Genomic DNA, 20,896 nt, shown 5'->3' on the forward strand with positions numbered 1-20,896 from the left:
GGCATCCTGACCAGATGCCCGAGCCACCTCGACTGGCTCCTCTCGACGTGGAGGAGCAGTGGCTCTACTCTGAGTCCCTCCCGGATGACCGAGCTTCTCACCCTATCTCTAAGGGAGAGCCCAGCCACCCTGCGGAGGAAACCCATTTCAGCCGCTTGTATCCGGGATCTCGTTCTTTCAGTCGAGATAATACATTTGGAGAGTATTTAAATAAATGACACTTGTTACAGCTGAGAGTTTAAGCAAGAAAATGTGCTGTAACAAAATAACGCTATGAGGTTGTGTTTACATTGTTCATTTATTTTCGTCACTTTATTTTGTTTTTGCCCTGTTTAATATTTTAGTTCTGATATTTCCTGCAAACTGTCACTAAGTAAAGTTAAAACACTGTAACCTGTAATGGGTAAAACAGAACATCACAGTTCCAGCTGCAAGCAGCTACAAAACCGATTAACACTAATATCCAGATGCTTGTGTGATTATTTTACTCACCATGTATTTCCAGGTAGTATAATTACTAATCACATAATCAGCCTCGTTTCCTAATCTCTCTAAGCTATATGATTTTAGAAATGATCAGTAAAACAGTTGTTAGCAAATCTGAAACTTAAACAATTAAGTCGTGCAGAGCATTCTTATTGTTCTGTTCCATTCTCATAAAATCAAGCAGAGTGGAGGAATTTGGCAGCTCCCAGTTCCAAACCCTACCACACCTTAGGTCCTGTGAAATCATCTATAATTTAAGACATCTGACCAATTGAGGGTCACCGCAAACAGGAATCTAACTAGAGAACAACTTAGAGGCATTTTGCACAAGTTGTCTTCTCCACAATCTCTTCCTTTAGACATACAGCTACCTAACCAAGACCAACTCAAAGAAACCAGGAATAACATCTCTGGGTGTTACAGCATAAATATTCAGAAAATATGCAATGTATTATCAGATTTTGTGGGGAGTCAACAGATCTGGCCTCTGCTCACAATCAGCTCACTTGGGGCCTGAGGGACTCTTAAAGTTAGCTACCACTGAGTAAACTTGGTTTGTATGAAGTTTAGCTCTCTGTGAAAAGAAAATATGAGGTGGGACTCAGATTGCATAATTTCAGTCTTCCATATTTCACTGCTAACATGTAATGTTTGTATGAGGAAGTGGAGGAGCATCTTTAAATTTAAAAGACAGGCATCGCAGTGACTAAAAGGTCAACTCAGACAACCTTAGAGACAAGGATACAACATGGTGGGCTGGAGCTGAGCAGAAACTCCGCTGGTGGCTCCACTGCTCTGGAGACAATGAGCTCTCTGCCGCCTGAGGGGCAACAACATATAAATATTCTGTGCCAGACAAGAGCTTTTTGATCAACAGCCACAGTTCAGCGTTCAAGTGTGTTAGCAACTTAATATGAAAATTGGTAATTAGATGTGTCAGTAAGAAGTTGTCTGGGTACTGCAGAAGTAAAGATAAGGACTTTATACTGCTGACAGAACGCAACTCCTGTTATCCTCAAACTACCTTGAAATGTAAACATTTTCTATTTTTGGATTTTATAATATGTTATTGAAAAAATTTAGCTGTTTTTTCTTTACAGCAAAAGAGTGGCTTTTAAAAAGCTTCTAAAATGAATCACCACAAATAACATTGCATAAAGCAACAATGGAAAATAACATGAGATTTAAATTAATGTGTCTTGAGGTCAAACTGACTTTAGATGAAGAAAGTTTTCTTCATGTCTTCAGACTGTCAAATAATAAAAATTTACCAACATACTCATCTCTATCCAGACCAATCCATTGTTTCTCACAGAACCTAGGTAAGTGAGCAAGGTTTGTTGACTACCAAATTTCAATGGGATTATGATCAGGGTTTCGTGATCTCCATTATAAAACATTGGATTTGTCCTTCAGAAGTAATCAGAGGCATGCTTAGGGTTAATGTCCATCTGGAAGACCCATTTGTAACCAAGTTTTACTTTTCTCATTGACGTCTCTAGATGCTGCTTCCATATTTTTACATGTTTTTATGGTCGATCAATGTTATCAGCTTGGTTTTTTCAACCAAAGGTTATCATGTTCATAATTTTCTCATTGTTCACAGCAACTACATAACACCTTAAATGGTTATCTTATTCCTGTCCTCCCCTCCCCCACTGCTGCTCTTTACAGTTTGCACACCTTTGCTTGTGCATGCTTTGTCTGCTGCATGTTCACTCTCTAACATTCTCACAGATGTTCTCACAGACCAAGGAAGTGGAGGAACCTTAGGTTGCTTGCATGAATGAAATGTGTCACTATGGGATACGGCCCTCTGGCGTCTTCCTCAGAAGTGTTTATCTCATTATGCCGATCCTGATTGGCTGGTGATGGCGATGCTTGTGCCACAGTGCAGTTCTTCTCGCTTCACCCCAGTATGAAGGGTTGTCTGGTGAGACATGTCACTCACGCTATTCTGAGAACCGCAGTTACACAAGTAACCTACATTTCTCATTCGTAGCATTTGTTACAATGTCTCACTGTGGGATATGGAGACTGTCGTATTGCCAGACAGCTTATCTCTAGCAATCCCCAGCACTTATCTGTGATTGCCCCATTCCAGCAAGGACCCAGAGTTTAAAACAGCTGAGGCCACACTTGAAATGAGAAGTCCAACTTCTAAAATAGAGCAAAAGTGAGTGGTGAAGAAAAACTCGTCACTTCATATATGCCCTGAATAGATACCCCTTTAAAAAGGGTCCAGGATGCAGCCAGGCCATGGTGGAGTAGGCATGTGGGCCTACAGGTCCCTGAAAGCACTGGCTTGTATAGAACAGTCCAATAACTCCCACAACCCAGTGGGAAAGACGCTGCTTGGTGATGGGCTTCCCTCTGTGAGATTTTGTCCAGGACACACAGAGCTGACCGTTTCTCCGGAAGCTACTAGTCGTGTCCAGATACGCTTAATTTGACAAAGCTTGTTCCGCTGCTGTCCTCTGGTGAGAAAAAAGGTGGTGGAGAAAAGGCTATAAGAATAATTGTGGAGAATAAACCCTCCACCTTAGGCAAAAGCTGGGTTGGTGATGCAGCAGGACCCTGACATCCTCAGGACCAAACTTGGTCCAGGAGCGGTTCACAGGAACAGCCTGAACATCACTAACATGTTCACCAGATGCCAACAACAGCAATCTCTTGAAGGACAGATGTTTTTGGTTCGCCTCTTCCAAAATCTCCCCAACAGGACATTGAAAAGAGAGGTGTCCACTCTTCAAACACCTTCCACTTACAGTCATACAGGGACCTAAGCAGATTTGGCCGTAGCACTCTGAATGGTATTCATCACATTCTGAGGGAACCCTGCTGTGTCTACATTATAAAGCTCACAGGTCAGGACCATAGTTTTAGGTGCTCTGGGTATGGGTGAAACACTGTTCCCTCTACCTCCGTCAATTGCTCCAAGCTACAGGCAGGCAGTTCTAAAACAGTGCAGAATATTGACATTGGATAACATTCTCCTGGAGTAATCAATCTTGGTGGGCGAAATCCCAGACATAGTACTGAAGGGGCATGAGAATTGAGGACAATTCAGTAATTCAGTAAGCAAACTAATATTTTCACAAAACTGTATGTTTAAAGAATTAGTCTAAATACTCCAGAATGTAGACATGGTTACATACAGCCAGACTCATTCCAAAAACATAAAAGAACAATGAAAAGAATCTACAAAGCATATGCTAACATTAGCTTCATAAGCTAGTAATGGCTAGTTGCTATTTTCTAACTGAAAAGCTAAAAACAGTCACACGTTTAAAAGAGGTGGGTGTTTCTTCCATGCTTATGTATCACAACTGCTTCCCTTTGTACTTTAAAATAAGAAACTGAAACATAAATAGGTCAGATTTTCTTCAAACTTAAAGAACTTTTTCCACAGGAAAAACAAGTGGTAGTCACTGGTGTTGATAGAAAATCTTAGCCTGCCAGGAGCATTTACAGACACACAACACACTGAGCTACTTCCCCCAAAATATCTCTGCCTTGCTTCAATAAGCTTGAGCTTTAATAACAGATGGTCCCATCTGCTGTATTTGTATCCAGACACACTTCATGTGTTCTTGGGGCTCCACTTAAAAAAAATGTTCTGTCAGAGAAAAGCACTTCCAAGCATAAATAAGGTAGGCTGCACCTTTTAGAACCACAAAGACAAAGAAGAAATAATGAGAACATTTCTATTTTCAGGTTTCCATAGATAATCACTATATATATATCTATATATATATATATAGATATATATATCTATATATATAATGTTATGATATTGGACAAAAAAACCCCAAAACTTTAGTAATAGAAGGTAGATTTCTGTGCAGTTCTTAACGTTTTGTTTTGCCACTGAATTCCATGAAGAAAAGGGGAAAAAAAAGGAAAGAAAAAAATGACAACAGCTCAACAGCTTCCATTCAGACTCAGCCCATGAGCTGCAGGACAATTTAGGGATGTACCAGAGAGTGATTTTGCTTCATCTTGGATTTTTTTTTTTTTCCATCAGCTCGAGGCCTTGTTAGATCATAGAGCGTGACATATTAGATAGAAGTGAAAGAGAGCCACCACACATGTTGCTAATGAATTCACACTTTGGTGACCATAAATGCTGGCGCCTGCTGTCTCTGCCTGGCACTGCGTGACATATGTAGCCTGGAAGATTGATGCTGCAATGGCAGCATGCAGCCATGTTCCTTACAAAGGCAGATGGTTGTATCTGTGTGTGTGTGTGTGTGCATGTGTGTGTGTGTGTGTGTGTGTGTGGGTGTGAGCATGTGTGTGTGGTTGTGTATGTTTTAAGCTTCAGGAAGGGCTCTTCTAAATTACAGTGGACCCTTGGTATTTGCCTGAGAAAAGCTAAAATCTTACTTCCAAGTAATACATTACTGTAATCTTATTACTTTTTTCAAGTAACAAGAGATTGTGATTGCAAAAACATCACAAAAAAAAGCACATCACTTCCCCTCATACAGACTATGTTACGGAACCGTGATTTTGTTTGTGAGCATCTGATTCATGTATGAGCGTGTGAAGTCATGGTAACAGGCAGGTGCGTGTTGATCAGCAACAGACACCATGGGGTGTTAACATAGAGCAGCAGGACCGTTCAGCGTTAAGGCTTGATAGAGCTGACATTAGTTTGACTCAGTGACCAAACCATTAGCGTCCGTTCTACTCTGCTTGGGAAGAAAACTTACCTGCAGTAAAAAACTCCACTTCAACTCTGAACAAGCAGTTCGCTGGGAAAAGCCCCAGAGGCCCCCACGGCGCCACTGACTTCACTGCTGCAGCTAACATCTAATCCCACAAGGAAAACCTCTGACAGCCTCCTGCTGAACAGACGAAAGCAGATTTTGTAAACTCATTATTGCTCCTCTCTCCACTTCACCAACTGTTAACAGATGTAAATGCTATTAATTCAGAAATAAATGCTAAATGGTTGACTTTAGTTAGAAACTGCTTCGTGCTGCTTTCAGCTCTAGGCTCAGAAACTGCTGTGTGCGCACATTTCATCAGGTTAAAGTACAACCTGTGCTTCGTCGTTTTTAGGGTTCTCAGTAGCCAAAAAAAAGTTGCTTTTGCTCCTTTGCTTTAAACTTTACAGTGCAACAATGAAACCCGGCCACTGATGCACCCACAGAAGCATGGAACTGCAAAAAAGTTTTAATAGTTGCAGCCAGATCTAGATAATTTTAGGGTTGCACATCAAAGCTGAAAGCTTAAATAAACACATGAATAATTAATTGTTGCAGCACATTTCCTCTTTCATTCAGGAGGAACACTTAAGAGTTGCTATGGTGTTTTTGCCAGATAAATATCCCACGTGGCCACCGTTGCTGCCGTTGGCAGTAGACATTCAGAAAATTCTGATCCGAATATAGCCACAGTCAAAACAAATACCTCCATGTTTTTTCTTTCGGTGCTCTGTATTCTTGCTCATTATGGAACCACAACTTTACTTCACTTAAGAACCTTTGATGAGGGAACCAAGAACAGGAAGTAATGAAGGTTTAGTGTGTGTGCGTGTGTGCGTCTGTGTTGTACTTTAAACTGGTTATGGTAAAATGTATTTTCGCAACATCAGGATAAGATTAGTGCAGCTGTTTTCATTTGCGTCAGTGATCGTGTGATGGAAAGTAGTAGTTTTGTAGCTGTGGAGTTCCATTCGTTGGCAGTGTGAACAACTGAAGTAAATTGCACTCATCATTTATAGATTAAACAGTGAAGGAGCAGCAGACAGTAACAAATGCTTTCATGCATCTTCAGTGTTTTAGCATTTGTGTTAAGGTGTTTGTTTTGTGGCACACAACACCCGACTCATGCTTCTTACCCAGCCTGCACCACTCTTACATCAGTAACACTTTCGCCCAGTTCCATTTACCTTGCTGTTTGGTTACCGTGGCAACTCCCTGAGTGTTGTAATACAACTATTTTTTTTTACACAGAAAATCAATACAATTACAAAGAATAAAAATTTTTGAAGAGCTGATAAAATAAAATAAGAAGGAATTGCAGAAAAAAAAAATCATTTTTTTTTCATGTGGTAGAAAAAACATTTCAAAACAGAAAGATAAAAACACATTTTAGTTCTACATCTTAAGTATCAGGACATACAATAAATGATGAGTAAAAAAACAAAATCCTCCCACCAAATTGTGAACACTAACTTGTGTTCACACCCTAAGAGTGGGAGGGTGGTAGTACTCAAAATTATGTTTTTAACTGCTTTTGCTTTCTGTTTCTCTTGTTTTGCATAAGGTCAGATTAAATAAATTCAAAAACTGGATATTATTTTTACTTAGTCATTTTTTATGCAGATGTGTGTTGGTTTTGAACTCTTTTGCTTAACATCTGACATGTTGGGCACAGAATCAACATTTTATTAAAGAAAAAATAACGTTCTAAATTTCAAAGTACATTTATGCAAACATAAAATCTGTTTGATCCACTGGAGTCCTCTCAGGTCCAAGGTTGGATCGTCTTTGTGAAGTTTTCTAAAGTTTAAAGTTACAAAAGTGACACCAAAATCCAGAGTTTGTTTTTTGTCTTCTCTTCTCTGTTTTGTGGAATACCCTAAAACACTGTATTTCACATCTTCTAATAAATGATCTGACCAGGCCCCTCCCACTGCAGCCAGGTTTTCTTTCTACTTCACAACTGTATACTATTTTGTGTTATTCTTTCACATTAAATTCCAATGAAATATATTCATGTTTGTGGTAGTAATATTACAAAAAGTAAAAGTTAAAGGAGTATGAATACTTTTGCAAGCCACTGTACTTTGATAATTAAGGTAACATTTGTCACATGGGAATGATATTTCTACCAGTCTATGTTGAGCCTTGGGGCAGGTGGTGAGTATCTGTTCTGTCCTCCAGTAAAGTGTTCAGACTTGAAGCCCACTTCAGTTTTCAACCCAGCTGATTCCATAATGCTTTTCTATTTCATAGTTGCACAATGGAAGGTTATTTTCTTTTAGAACATATCAACAATTTAAACATTCTGTGATGACCTTTTTGGATGCCCTTGATAGAGCATGTTATGAAGTATTTATAAGTGTTTATTCCCATGGAAACGTTCTCATTTTGTCCTTTACAAACATGAGCTTCAATGTTTTTTATAAGGGTTTCATGTGTCTAACACCAAGTAGTGAATAATTGTGAACCTGAAGAAAAATGGTCACTTTATTTTCAAAATTTATTGGGCAAAAATCTGGAGCATGGCAGCAGAGATGGGCAAAGCAGCTGAAAACTAAGAAGCACTTTTGCAAGTAGAACTAAAACAGTTATCGAAAATGGCTCAAGTCAGAGTAAAGGAGTATTTGAAAAATAGATTTCACTGAATCTGAAAAGTCAGAAACAGTTTTATAGAGGAATGCAGCATCCTTGAAATTGGAATTTTGGGACAAGACCACAGAAACTTCAAGCATTTTAGTCTAACTAATCCAGCAGATTGAAACAAAAACAAGTGATGGTGAAAAAACAACGTAAGTGAACTGCCAAAGATTTTTAAGAGAATTGAAGAGCAAGCTGACACAACCTGTTCTCCTGCAACGCTGTCATAACCCTGCAGAGCAGATTCACTGCACCAGCATTTATGAACCTTCTGCCAGGGATCATTTTTGGTGAATTCTGAACCAACATACGCCTCAAATATAAAATCCACACAGCTTGCTCAACTCGCGCACACACAGTGCAAACTTGCAAAAGCCAGACTGAACTCAGTTTTACCCAGAATGTCTGGTGCTATAGCCTACTTTATTTTAAGGTCTCCAGTCCACTGGGCATAAAATCATCACACCAGAGTTCATGCCAGTTAGACAGGTTTTTAGTTGGACCAGAGGGTTTTGATCCGATTCAGAGTGATTACAGATTCACACCTCCCCAAATGAACCAGACATTCCAGGCAAACAAACTAGAATTGGATTAAAGCGGACCAACCAGGCACTGCTTCTCTAACTAATGCTCACCTTGCCCACCCTGTCTGTTTAATATTTTGTATTTCTCTCTGCATAAAATCCAAATAAAAGGCATTGACGTTTATGGTTGTTACGTGACACAATCTGAAAAAGGTTCTTGGGGGAATAACACCTCTAATGGCAGTGTATCAGTTTCTGCAATCAGGTCAGTGGATGTTAAAAAAGAAACCAGAGGAGAGGAGTTGGGCAGAAATCAAACAGAAGCTAGATGAAGGGAAAGATGAGTATGGGAGGAGGAACGACAAGAGAAAACGTGATTATGAGATCGGAACAAAAGGATGAGGTGAAGAGAAAGATAAAGGAAAGTAAAAGGAAAAAAAGGAAATAAAGAAAAAAAACCAGGAGATGGGGAAGAGAAGCACTATTAAAAGGATAAAATGCTCTTTGTGCTCCTGGGAAACATATGGTTCTCTTGCTAACTCAAAGAGCTGTGCAGATCCATTTGAAGTACGCACTGAAAGAAGAAGTGTGGCATACAGAAAGGTTTTGGTACTCTGTCCCAGATTGAAGTAAGGAGAACACAGACAGCAAAAACCCTCCATGTGTCCCTGGTGGATCATTTGTTCTACATAATTCTTGGCATCAACTCTTGTCACAGACAAACACGTTGCTTTCTGCACAACCCAGCTCACTGAATCAGAAGTGGCAACTAACTAACAATGTGTGTGTGCACTGCTGAATATATTGAGAATCACTGCATCAGAAATGGAAAACGGGGGTATTTGAAGTCACAAATGAGAGTGACCTAAATAAATACTTATTATCAGTAAAAGATGTAATCATTAAGAATCAGGAAACACCTGCAGACCTCATAGAGAATATAACCGAACCCCAGCATGGCAGGTTCTGAGCAAATATGATAGCTTGACACCTAAACAAAATCCCAGATGTCAAATTGGTTTAGTTATCCCAAAAAAGCTCTCAGCATGAGAATGTGATGTGTGAGGAAGGCCTGTCAATCGGATGTAGTGTCCAGATCGGAGGCTAATTCCCAGAAACACCCCAAAGCCTGGAATCAAAGTGCAGCAGGACTTGCTGGAAACCTCGACTCATTTGGGAAGCTGGCAACAACAGTGTGTTGTCCTGCAGATGTCTACACAATCTGGTCTGGCCAAAATGTAAGAAACAGACCCATCATCTCATTACTGCATTATGTGTTGATGGCAAACATCGCAATATGCTAACATTATGTGTTGACACTGTGACTAAATCCACTAACACCATCACTCTGTGGTCCACGTCAAGTGAGGACATAAAATATTGGTCAGAGACACGCAGGACAAACAGTCATGCACACACAAACACAAACACACACTTTCTCACCTATTGATAATTGAGAGAAATCAATCAATGTTTCATTTATTATGGTTCAAAAGTAACTCTAACCAGGTGGGTCTTTAGTCTACATTTAAAGGAACTCAGTGTTTCAGCTGTTTTGCAGTTTTCTGGAAGTTTGTTCCAGATTTGTGGTGCATAGAAGCTGAATGCTGCTTCTTCGTGTTTGGTTCTGGTTCTGGATGCAGAGCAGAACCAGAAGACCTGAGAGGTCTGGAAGGTTGATGCAACAACAGCAGATCTTTATTGTGTCGCTAAGCCGTTCAGTGATTTAGAAACTATCAACAGTATTTCAAAGTCCATTCTCTGAACTCCAGGAACTGTAGAACTAGGTGATCTGCTCTAACTTCCTGGTTTTGGTCAGAACTCCAGCAGCAGCGTTCTGGAGGATTGACTTTTTAAGCAGACCTGTGAAGACACTGTTGCAGTAATCAATGCGGCTTAAGATAAGCACACAGATGAGTTTCTCTAGATCTTGCTGAATCATTGGCTCTTTAATTCTGGAAATGTTCTTCAGGTGACAGAAAGCTGACTTTATGTGTCTCTGGATGTTCAGGCCATAGTCCATCACCCCACCTAGATTTCAGCCTGATCTCTAGTTTCCAGTTGTTGTAACTGAATCTGTATGTTGACTCTAGATAGTTCCTCTTTAGGTCTAAAGATAATAACTTCAGCTTTGTTTCTATATAAACCTTTTGTTTATACAGGGAGAACCTCTTGAGACTCATTGTCTCATTTACAAGAGAAATCTGTTACATGCATTACAAAAACTGAGCTGGAGAAAGTTACTGATTTCTTTTAACCATCTGTTCAGTGCATGGATGGGTTCAGAGTCACCGAGTGAAATCGTAATGTAGTGTATATTTGTGTGTGTATATCCACATGTGTAAGTAAATATATACGCGTGTTTGGCTGAGGTTGTGTTTGTACTTAGTAAGCGTGTGATTATTTTAACAGTTCTGTCAGTTCAGCCTTCAGTGGGGTTGATGGGTTGTGGTTGGATGTGACAGCCAAGCAGGCAGCGACCCAGCGTGCAGCCGCCGCCACACGACCCGCACACAAAGACGCTGTCTCTGCGGAGAGAGATCTCATTCACATTTATCTTCAATCCCCAGCGAACGCACTGAAAACTCTCCCCTCTCCTCTGCTTGCCAATCTCGCGAAGGCCGATAAGTCTTCATTTTTGACTCCTGATAGAAATTTTATTTTCACTGATAACGCCCCAAGTGCATCTCTGCAGCCGGGGCACCAGCCTGGATCCTTGTTTCTCTGAAGGCATTTCCTTCGCTGCTCACACACCAACACTAACGCCGCTCCATCATGCACTTTCATGTCTGTCTATTGATCGAACGCTGATGCAAATCCTTTACCTATCTTCATCATAATTTGCAGTGTAGCAGTGAGAGAGGCTGCTGATCCAGACAGGGATATACTGAATACAGGACGAAGCTGCAGGAGGTCATCAAAGGGCATCAGAAAAAACGTTTTTTTCATTTTTGAGTAAAGAAGAAAGAATTGTGTTAAGCTGGTCTTTTTCCACTGAAGAAGCTTTGGGTTTGTTGACACCAACAGAGGAGAATGACTTTAGGTTTGGATTAATAATGCATCAGACAAAAGATTGAAATATTGAGAGCTACACCTGCCAGTTTGGCCAGCAGCATTTAAGAATCACTTGACTCTGTGGTAGCGTGTTTCTGAGTGCCAAATGCCTTGTTTTGTTATGCATTTGTGGCGTCGAAAGCTGGTAACTCCACTCATCCTGTTCAGCATGAGCAGACAGGGAGATGCAGTTTTCTGCATCTCTGAGGAGAGCAGAAAGGTGGGAACTCAGCGGAGTTTCCGTTCATCTTTTAACACATTCCATTTTGACAGACTCTAAATTGTTCTGTGGGACCTGAAACAAGACGTCAAGAGTCAGTAACAGGAAGAGACCTGCATGTTAGTATCATCATCAAAACAGAGAAAACTAATTTATATGCTTATTTTCATGAGCAGATACTTTTTCTGAGGTTTTAATGAAATGCAGTCCAGAGTTAGCTATTGCTTTCACCTGATGAGTAAAGGTCCCTACATACTGGGGTGCACTTCACTCTGCTGAGGTGTGCTAATACTTAAAGCTCAAAGGTATTGGTGTTCACATTGACCTGTTTTATCCGACACTGAGCTGATGAGGTTTAGAGTCAGAATTACCAGTGGCAAAGATTTGCGGTCGCTGCCCTGGTGGGGTAGAAACAGAGCTAGGCATCAACTAGCTCATCAGGCTAGCTGGTATTCATTCATATTGTGAGAGATGAAGGAATTTATCATGAGAAATGTAGAAAATCAGTACGTTCGGCCAGCACATACTGTAACAAATTAATTTTTACCCTTCTTAATTTTAATTTAAGGATCTGTATTACGCTGCAGAGAGGAAAACTGAAAAACATTTTCCAACATGTCAAAAATGAGACAAAGTAATTTTTCTTGTTTTTGTTTTCTTTGCTATTCATAAAAAGGGTTTGGAAGTTTATGATAAATGGAATTTTAAGGACCTCTCAAGAGGTAAGGCAAGTTTATTTTCAGAACACATTTAAGGAACAAGGCACTTTACTGGATAAAAAAGCATGAAAAGGTATAATTTGGAAAAGTTATTGTTTTACTATAATTACCATGAGATATACAGCACCTCCAGTAGAAAATAACACTTCTCAGTTTGTACTTCTTAAAATTTGCATTCTGTTTTTATGACCACAGCTATACTGCACTGCATCGCAAAAGTACCAACAGACTGCACTTAGAGGAACATGTCCTGTGATCAGCTTCAGCCACTCCCAGCTGTATCTGCTCAGGTTGACTGGAGCGCAGGCCAGAGGGTCACCTTGAATCATTTACAGTCTGTATCAGATGATGTCAGTTAGATGTAATCTGTGTTCGCAAACGCACCACAAATCATCACACTCCAAAACTACACTACCCCTCATGCAACAAAACACTGTTTAAACCCATGCTTATGCTTAAGCTTTATCTTTAGTTTTGAAGCAAGAAAACATTTCAATTTCTGAAGACATATACAAACACAAACTAAAAGCAACATTTTCAATGAAACAGACACACAATTTGTCTGTTAAAAATACTCTTCAATTCTCTCCCTCCCTCCCTCCCAGAAGGGACAGTGGATCCAGAAAATATTCACGACTCTTCACTTTTTCCACATTTTGTTATGTTATGGCCTTATTTCAAATTGACTTCAATTAATCTCTTTTCACACATATACCCCATTGTGACAATGTAAAAAACATTTTCTTGAGTGTTCTGCACACATTTATATATATATATATATATATATATATATATATATATATATATATATATATATATATATATATATATATATATATATAAACAAACATGCATTTGCAATCATGCATTTGTCTCATTAGTCCAAAGAATATTTTTATACTGGTCTTCAGCTTCCTTTAGGTAAACTGCAGACCTGATTGGATTGGGGGATTGGTTTTCTGTTTTTAATGAATTTCTCATTCCACATTATAATGGGATATATGTGTGTGGAAAGAGAATTTGAATTGAGGCTGTAACATAAAATGTGGCAAAGTGAAGTGCTGTGAATGCTTTCCAGATGCCCTGTATGCATGCCCACCAGAACACCCAAAAATAACCAAAAGGTGGCAGCCAGCACAGAGCCTGATCAGATGCCTGAATAAATTCAACAAAGATCTTTTGATGTGCTGAGAGTCCTCACATCTTCTCTGAGGCCAAACTCAGCCACCCCGCTTGATTTGGTCCATTTCTTCAGCATTAAAAAGATACTTTTCTAAAATATGAAAACCCTACATGGTTCTCCTCTATTCTCTTGACAAGAACCGAATACCTGAAAATTAATCTGTTATGCCTTCTTGCTGCAAGGCAGCAACGCTAGCTGCAAAGTGTGTCACGGTGCAGACCGCCTAAAAAAATCAGAGCGCAATAATAAAACACCAAGCAAAGCTTTTTAAAGGGGCAGCATTATGAGTTTTCCAGGCACATAATACCATTATACTGCACAATTAAGTAACTATGTTACTATCAGTTGTTATAAAAATGTCATATATACCAAATATGACTTGAGAGAAATTTGACTTTGTAATTTAATACCTTCAAATTGGGCCTATGTCTCTTTAAAAACTCCTGCTCTTTCTAAAACGCTGCCTTCAGGAAGTCATCCCAACATGGCTCCTCTATTTACCCTTTAACAACAATTTTCCAGTATTTCACTAAGAAGTAGCTGCTATAATGAGCTCAGCAGATGAGCAGTCAGTTTGATTTTAAAAAGGGAGTTTAACAAATGAGTTGTTAGTGAAAATAAAAAGGAAGTAAGTTTCTACCTCCAACAATGTGATGATGCCACCAAGTTTGTTTTTTTGGCAGCTTTTTACGTTTTTTCAAGGGAATTATATTATGAACAAACAGCGGTGGAATTGCATAACATGAACATATACCATTTTAATTAGGAAGTATCTGAGTTGAATTTGTCCAGGGGAATGATGTTTTTAATAACCCACTCCAGTTGAGAAATATGTAAGGATATTAATTCTGTACCTATAATATTAGTGAGAAACAAACAAGGCTTGTTGTCATGGTGCAAAGAAATCGGCATTTATGAACAGGATTACTCCTCCCCTGACAGGATAGCAGCTATTTTAATCTTTTTCTTCATGTTGGAGGCAGATTTCTACTAGAGATGTAAATATGCTATTTTAAAGTACAAGTTTGAATGAAAGCAAACAACAAAAAGGAACCGAAACAAAAAAGATCTGCAGATTCATAAAAACCTCACTGTTTGCCTCTGCACATTGTTCACAGTTATTCCACATGTGAACTCTGATCCCAGTCCAAGTTGGGCTGAGCTGAGCGAATGCTAGGCAGGAGGAATCTTACGTCAGTTGCCATGGCAGCTAAAGTATGCTCGGCTGCCGCTCCACTACCGCCTGAACCCAGCTCTGGGAAATATGAAGTTGGGCCTCAGATGAGCCGGGCAGAAGCTTAATCATTAGGCCTGATGGATGAGGGCCTGAGCTGAGCAAAGGGGGGAGCAGGGGAGGAATGGAGGAGCAGGAACATTAGACAGGAGCGATGGTGGGCGATGGAGGGTAAGTGGGAAAGAAAGAGTGCTTGAGGAAGATTTACAGGACACGCGATGAAGGCAGAGCGATGGGGAGAAGGATGAACGGAGGGAGACGTGCGGGCGGCCGCGGAGGAGGATCTGTCTAACAAATTGCCTTCTCCTCCATTACAGAGGCTGTCAATGTGGACGCCTCTGTCAGCTCTCATGCACACTCACGTCTGTCTCTGTTGCGCACACACACACACGCAGACACGCACACATACACATTTCGCCGAGCATACGACCACCTGGAATTGCTTCATCACTTCCTCCAAACCAAACACACACAAACTCTACCTCCTGTTAACAAATGATAAAGTAGCTTGTCATGGCAGCGCTGCACACTGCTGCCGCGGTAACGTCATCACGACTCCGGAGTGTGTCAGACAGAAGTGACTGCTCATGTTTTATCGCAGGCTGTTGGAAGCTGGGCTGTAAGACTTGAACTGACTGAGTGACCAACTCAAACAGGTTTTCACCAAATGGTTGGATCAGTCCACCGATCGGTGCACTGAGCAGGGATTTGGTTTTCTTTGACTTTCACCTGAAGAATTTTTGATTACCTACCTTTCTGCCAGAGCTATGATTGATTCTAGTCAGTTTATTTCTGGAGCACCAGCTTACAACACATGTTGTGTCAGGTACTTTCCAAGAAAAAAGTCAATTTAATGATATTAATAATAGAATATAGAGCAAAACACCTCAACAAACTGTTTGAGCATCAGATCCTGCTGAACTTATCTGACTCTCTAAACTTGTTTGACCATAAAAGTTCCAAACAAAGTTTTAGGTTGTGCTGGATAAGGATTTTCCACTAAATAACTTAAGCTATCATTTGAAATCTGATTGTTTTTTGTATACACTTCAGTTTTACCTGTTACTGATGTGTCTGTGTGTTTTTGTTTTTTTTTAAGCATTTTTGCTGATCTGAAATGTCTATAAGAGGAACGACTCTGTACATCAACACACCCCAGCTGCAGACTCTGTTGGCAGAGGAAATAAAAGCTGTTAGGATTTTATGACAATAGCCACATTTCCATCAATGTCTTTTAATGCACATTTTAAAGTATTGCTTTAGAAGAAAATAAGAGATAAATTCCTCAATTTTGCTTGGGATGGATTTTGTCTTTTCCAAAAATAGAGTTGGAGCCCTAAGCGGGATGGGAACACCTTTGCTGAATAACTTCTGACGTAGTGAATCAGTTCAAGCCTCCAGTTTGGAGGGGAAAACTCTCCATTTTTCGGAGGTGTGTCCTCCATGCTAGTTTGCCACGTCAACTTCCTGTTGATTACATGCATAACATCAATATCTGACAAAATGAAGGAAATATGTCTAATTCTTGTTATTTTTTTAGCAACGTTTGACAAGTTTGTTCAAAATGCACAAGACAATTGGACAGAAGCATAGCTAGTGGTTTCTGTTATTAAATATTCTCAAGCAAAATCAAACTTGTGTACATACTTAGCACAAAAAATGAGAAGGTTTGACCGTCGTTTTCAGAACTTTTGTGAGTATCATTGGTCTATGGCTCTCAGTCTGTGGTTCAAGTACCAACAGTGCATTCGGAGTGGCTTCAACAATCAGAGGACATTTTGGCCCAATTATTTGCAAGGTTTATATCGACAACCTAACCTAATAACCTCAATGTAGAGCTTATTAGTGGGTCGGTTGTTTAATCGTTACATACATAAAGACAGACTCAGACTTTCAGATCATGCTTTCTGGGCATTATTCTGAGAAAAGGACACAACAAATATGGCTCCAAACAGAAAAATAGACAACTGCAGTCTGCACTGTCTACATGCAGAAGGCTGATGTAAGGTTTACATCATCTCGACAGTTGTAACATCTGGTTAAAGCTTCCTTCTTCAGTTTACACTTTTTTAACTCGTGTTTAAAAAAAAAAACATGACTCAAATTAGTGACACAAGCTGCTCCAGCAGCAATTCTGATTTTATTCTGTGGGTGTTATTAACGTGAGAGAAAGCCAACAAGTTAAATGATTTCTTAACAAAATGATTAGGGATATCATGAGCTAATAAATAACTTCCTGGAGAACAATTCTGAATGCCATTATGCATAAATATGTTAAGGATATAAAAACCAACCCAAGAATTGCAGAACTAATGTTGTACACGCAAAAGCCAAGATGATAACTGCAGCCATGTTGACAAGCCTGAAGACAGAGGAGCAAAAGAGCTGTGATGGTACTTGAAGACTTTGGGGTGACTCAACATGTTACACCGACAACCCACAATAAAGGACACACTGCAACTAAAAGAGGTTCCATAGTTCAACGTGATGTACTTAGAGAGATAAAATAATCAAGAGTGTAAATAAAAATTCTTGAATTGCGTTATTTAAAATTAAGGCAGATTTAATGTATTTTGAAGTTGGGGTTTGACCAAAATCTCTCCTAATATGTTAGTTAACCAATCAGAAGCTTGTGTGGCCATTAACCTTTACAAAATCTGTAAAAATATAATAATCATATTGTATATGAATAACAATTGCCTTAATAAAATTCCATTATTGTGATGTTGAACTGTTTAGTCATCTAAACTGACCTAGACGGTAAACTGTTTAACAGTGAGAGAAAATGCATTTCCAGGGGACCACCCATTTTTGACAACTCACCTATTTACTGTTTTTTCATAGAGCATATCTAAAACATTCAAAAGAAAATGTAAGTTGGGAAGTTGGAAATGCCTAGCTGCATTGCTATTTCATAAGATGCTAGTTGGTATTTGCAAAACTACCAATCCAGGAGCAGTAATTTGAATCCTTGATTCTGATTGGCTTTACCCCAAGAGGGGAAATAACAAAGATGGTAAATATTAGCTTCTGTGGTAGTCCTAATACAGCTTCCACTGCACACAATAAGAAATGAAATTTTGTGTTTAACTATTAAAACAACCAAAAAGTAATATAACGGAGAGTCTCAAGAATTTGAGGATATCAGCTACTCACAGGTGGCTGTGGTTCCTAACTGTTCTTAAATTATTTCCTTCTGTTTAGTTGTCTACAACAATTCTAACAAAGTGATTCAGATGCATGGTTATAATGACATCCATCACTCATAGCTGTAGTTCTATTGTTTCTGAATGCTGTAATATAAGATGAGACTGAGGTCTAACATGTCTTTCTAGTTTAATGGATGATACGAAACAAAACAACAACAAAAAAACTACAAACAAGCTCATTTTCTTAACATCTTTACCAAATGTCTTCAAACCAAGTCAGAAATAACTTGCCTCAGAGGACTGGAGAGAGGTAATTACATGCCCTGTACCTTCTAATTCCCCATAAGATTAGTTTTTGCTTTAAGCAGAAGCTGAAACATCTAGAGTGCAGAATCTAGCAAAGAAAATTTTGCTTCTCTGTTTCGTCAAAACAAATTGTTGCTAGAATCTGGCTTCATTCTTGTTAACTCAATGTTGTATGCCGCCTTGTTCCACAACATGGGGTGTATTGTCAAAACCTTATCATGCTGTGATTTATTTCCTCTGTCATCAAAAGGTGGATGATTTAGAAGCTGTGCCAACTGCTTTTATTCTGTTTACATTAGAGTCGGGGAAACAAACCCTCAATTTTAGATTTGAGGATAACCGCTCAGTCACCTCACAGCTGTCTGATAACCTCAAAGAATTTCCTAAACAAAACTTGGAATAAACTCCTAAGTAAGGTGACTTTATTAGAACTCTTAGATAAAAAAAGACTAGAACTTGTTTAAATATGTCATGTAAAAAGCAAACATGTAAAAAAAACAGCACAAAGCAACGTACCTAAAATACTAAACATTGTGACTGGACATCAAACTTTTCAAAAATGTAATTAAACATAATGAAATAACATGCATATCCAAGCAAAAATATTTGACTCTGAATTATGGTAAGTTGTCCAGGTAAGTTACCTCAGACTATCACCATACTTCAGACATGTTTCATTTCTAAAATGCCGTATTAGTTTTTGAAAGGTTTTCAAGGTACCAGTGGGTTTTATTCAACAGTAACTGGACAGAAAGAAGAGAGAGACAAGAGGAGAGCCTGTAACAAAAGTCTCAGGGCTGAGCAACGAACTGCAGACTGCAGTCTCTGCTTGTGAAGCTCAACCATGCAGCGCCCCCTGCTGTATTAGTTTTACTCCAGAAATAGAAGCAGTACGCTAAATTCTTGGGGACAATCAATATGTTTTAGAAAATGTGAGATGGGTCGTTGTGTTTGTCACCAATTGTTTTGGCCATTGAAATTCACCAAGTATTTCCTTATCCAGTTTCTTTCTTTTTGGTGATTCAGAGACACCAACCTTAACTGAGGCGAATGATCCCGGTGGTACACTTCTGTTGTGCTGGACAAGGACTCACTGCGTCCCAGTTGAGTAGTGAAGCCTTAAAATGGCGTTATAGCGCTTTTCAAGCCTCACCGTTACATACAACACCAGGCGTATCGTCACCAGTACTTTGTGGTAAAAACTGGCAAAGGAACTTGGCAGCAGTGTGTTGTGCCCCAATCAATGCCAGGTTCACCTTGAGAAGTCAGGACATGCCAACTCATATGCAAAACACCTTGCTTTAAAATGTGCTCCATGGGGACAACTAGGCACTGAGGACAAGGGAGACATGAGTAGAGAGAGAGGAAAGAAAGAAAGAAAAAAAAGAAAGGGTAAAAAGGGAGGGAGAGATCCTTCCTGTTGCCACCTGCCACCCTGAACTCTTGCTGGCAAGCTGCATCTAAAACTGCACTTGACAAATGAGTACAGGGATTTAGAGCAAAGGAAGTCCCTGAGCTACAACACTAACTATGCACATATACTGATCCACAGAGAATAAACGAGAGGGCGGGTTTTGGCGCATGTGTGAGCGAGAGGGAGGCAGACAGAAAAAAGGGTCCAACACTAAGCCAGCAAATGGGGAATAAAGAGCTGGTGTAGAGCTAATATTAATGATCCTGTTATACATGAGTCATTTTGTAATTATATGTTAATGCAAGAGGTCTACAGTGGACATCTGCATACCATTTGCACTTCACAAAGTTGTATCTTTTCAAAAGCAGTTAAAATAAACTTCTGACTATTGGAATGACTTGTTGACACAAAGTGGATTTCAGGAAGCACTTGACATTGTTGCATATGCTGTACTATTCAACTGAGTTATATTTACTTTTTACTGTCCCTCAATTTTCTAAAGTGAATTTTGAAAGTAATATCATTAAGTTATCATTTTGTTCCACAGTTTGTCTTGTTTTGCCATCTTCATCTTTTCAATGTCAGTTCATTCTCTTCTCTAAAATGAATGCATATGACTCAGGGAACTTAATATAGAACATGGTTCTTTTTGGATGAGTGGGTTCATTTTTTTACTATGCAACATTGGCCCAAAAACAGGTCAATGACTATAGTTTATTCTGCTCCGTTGTTAGTTTTCTACTTGTCCCCCTGAAAAAACACACTTTGGGAGCGGACTAGTCTCGCATCGACTGCTGCCCACGGGTTTCCTTCTATACTGACAGCAGACCAATCATCTGACACCACAAGCACATCCTGAATCCACCTTCTCTTGTTTTGCAAGCAAAACAATGGACAAGAACAGGCACATAAAGCAAACACGGTAATGGGTGAGATTGAAAAGTCACCAGAAAAAGAAGGAGATAGCCTATCCTCATGTTTGTAAAAACACTTTTCAACTTTTCCATTTTATTTCATTATTTTTTGTAAGTTTTCTTCAGCAATAGTTCTCCAGGTTTACTGAAGAAACATTTTAATCAGAGATGAGATTCTTTGTACCCACTTACATTTTCTTCTTTGTATCCAAGAACTTTCAACAGAATGGAGAATGAGGAACACTTTTCTGAGTCATGCAGGTAATTTAACCAGTGCTGTGCTTCCAAAGTAGAGCTTGACAAATCAATGATACAACCTTGCTACGTTAAAATTGTGT

The 20,896-nt window shown here is 39.3% G+C and overlaps 1 protein-coding gene across 2 annotated transcripts in view; it reads right to left on the reverse strand.

Annotated features, from left to right (window-relative positions):
- The window catches only part of naaladl2 (N-acetylated alpha-linked acidic dipeptidase like 2), a 416,483-nt gene that overhangs the window by 35,999 nt on the left and 359,588 nt on the right, over positions 1–20,896 (reverse strand). The window lies entirely within an intron of this gene.

This window comes from Poecilia reticulata, chromosome 4 (assembly GCF_904066995.2).
Source record: "Poecilia reticulata chromosome 4, P_reticulata-male-v2, whole genome shotgun sequence".
NCBI classification, from domain to species: Eukaryota; Metazoa; Chordata; class Actinopteri; order Cyprinodontiformes; family Poeciliidae; genus Poecilia; species Poecilia reticulata.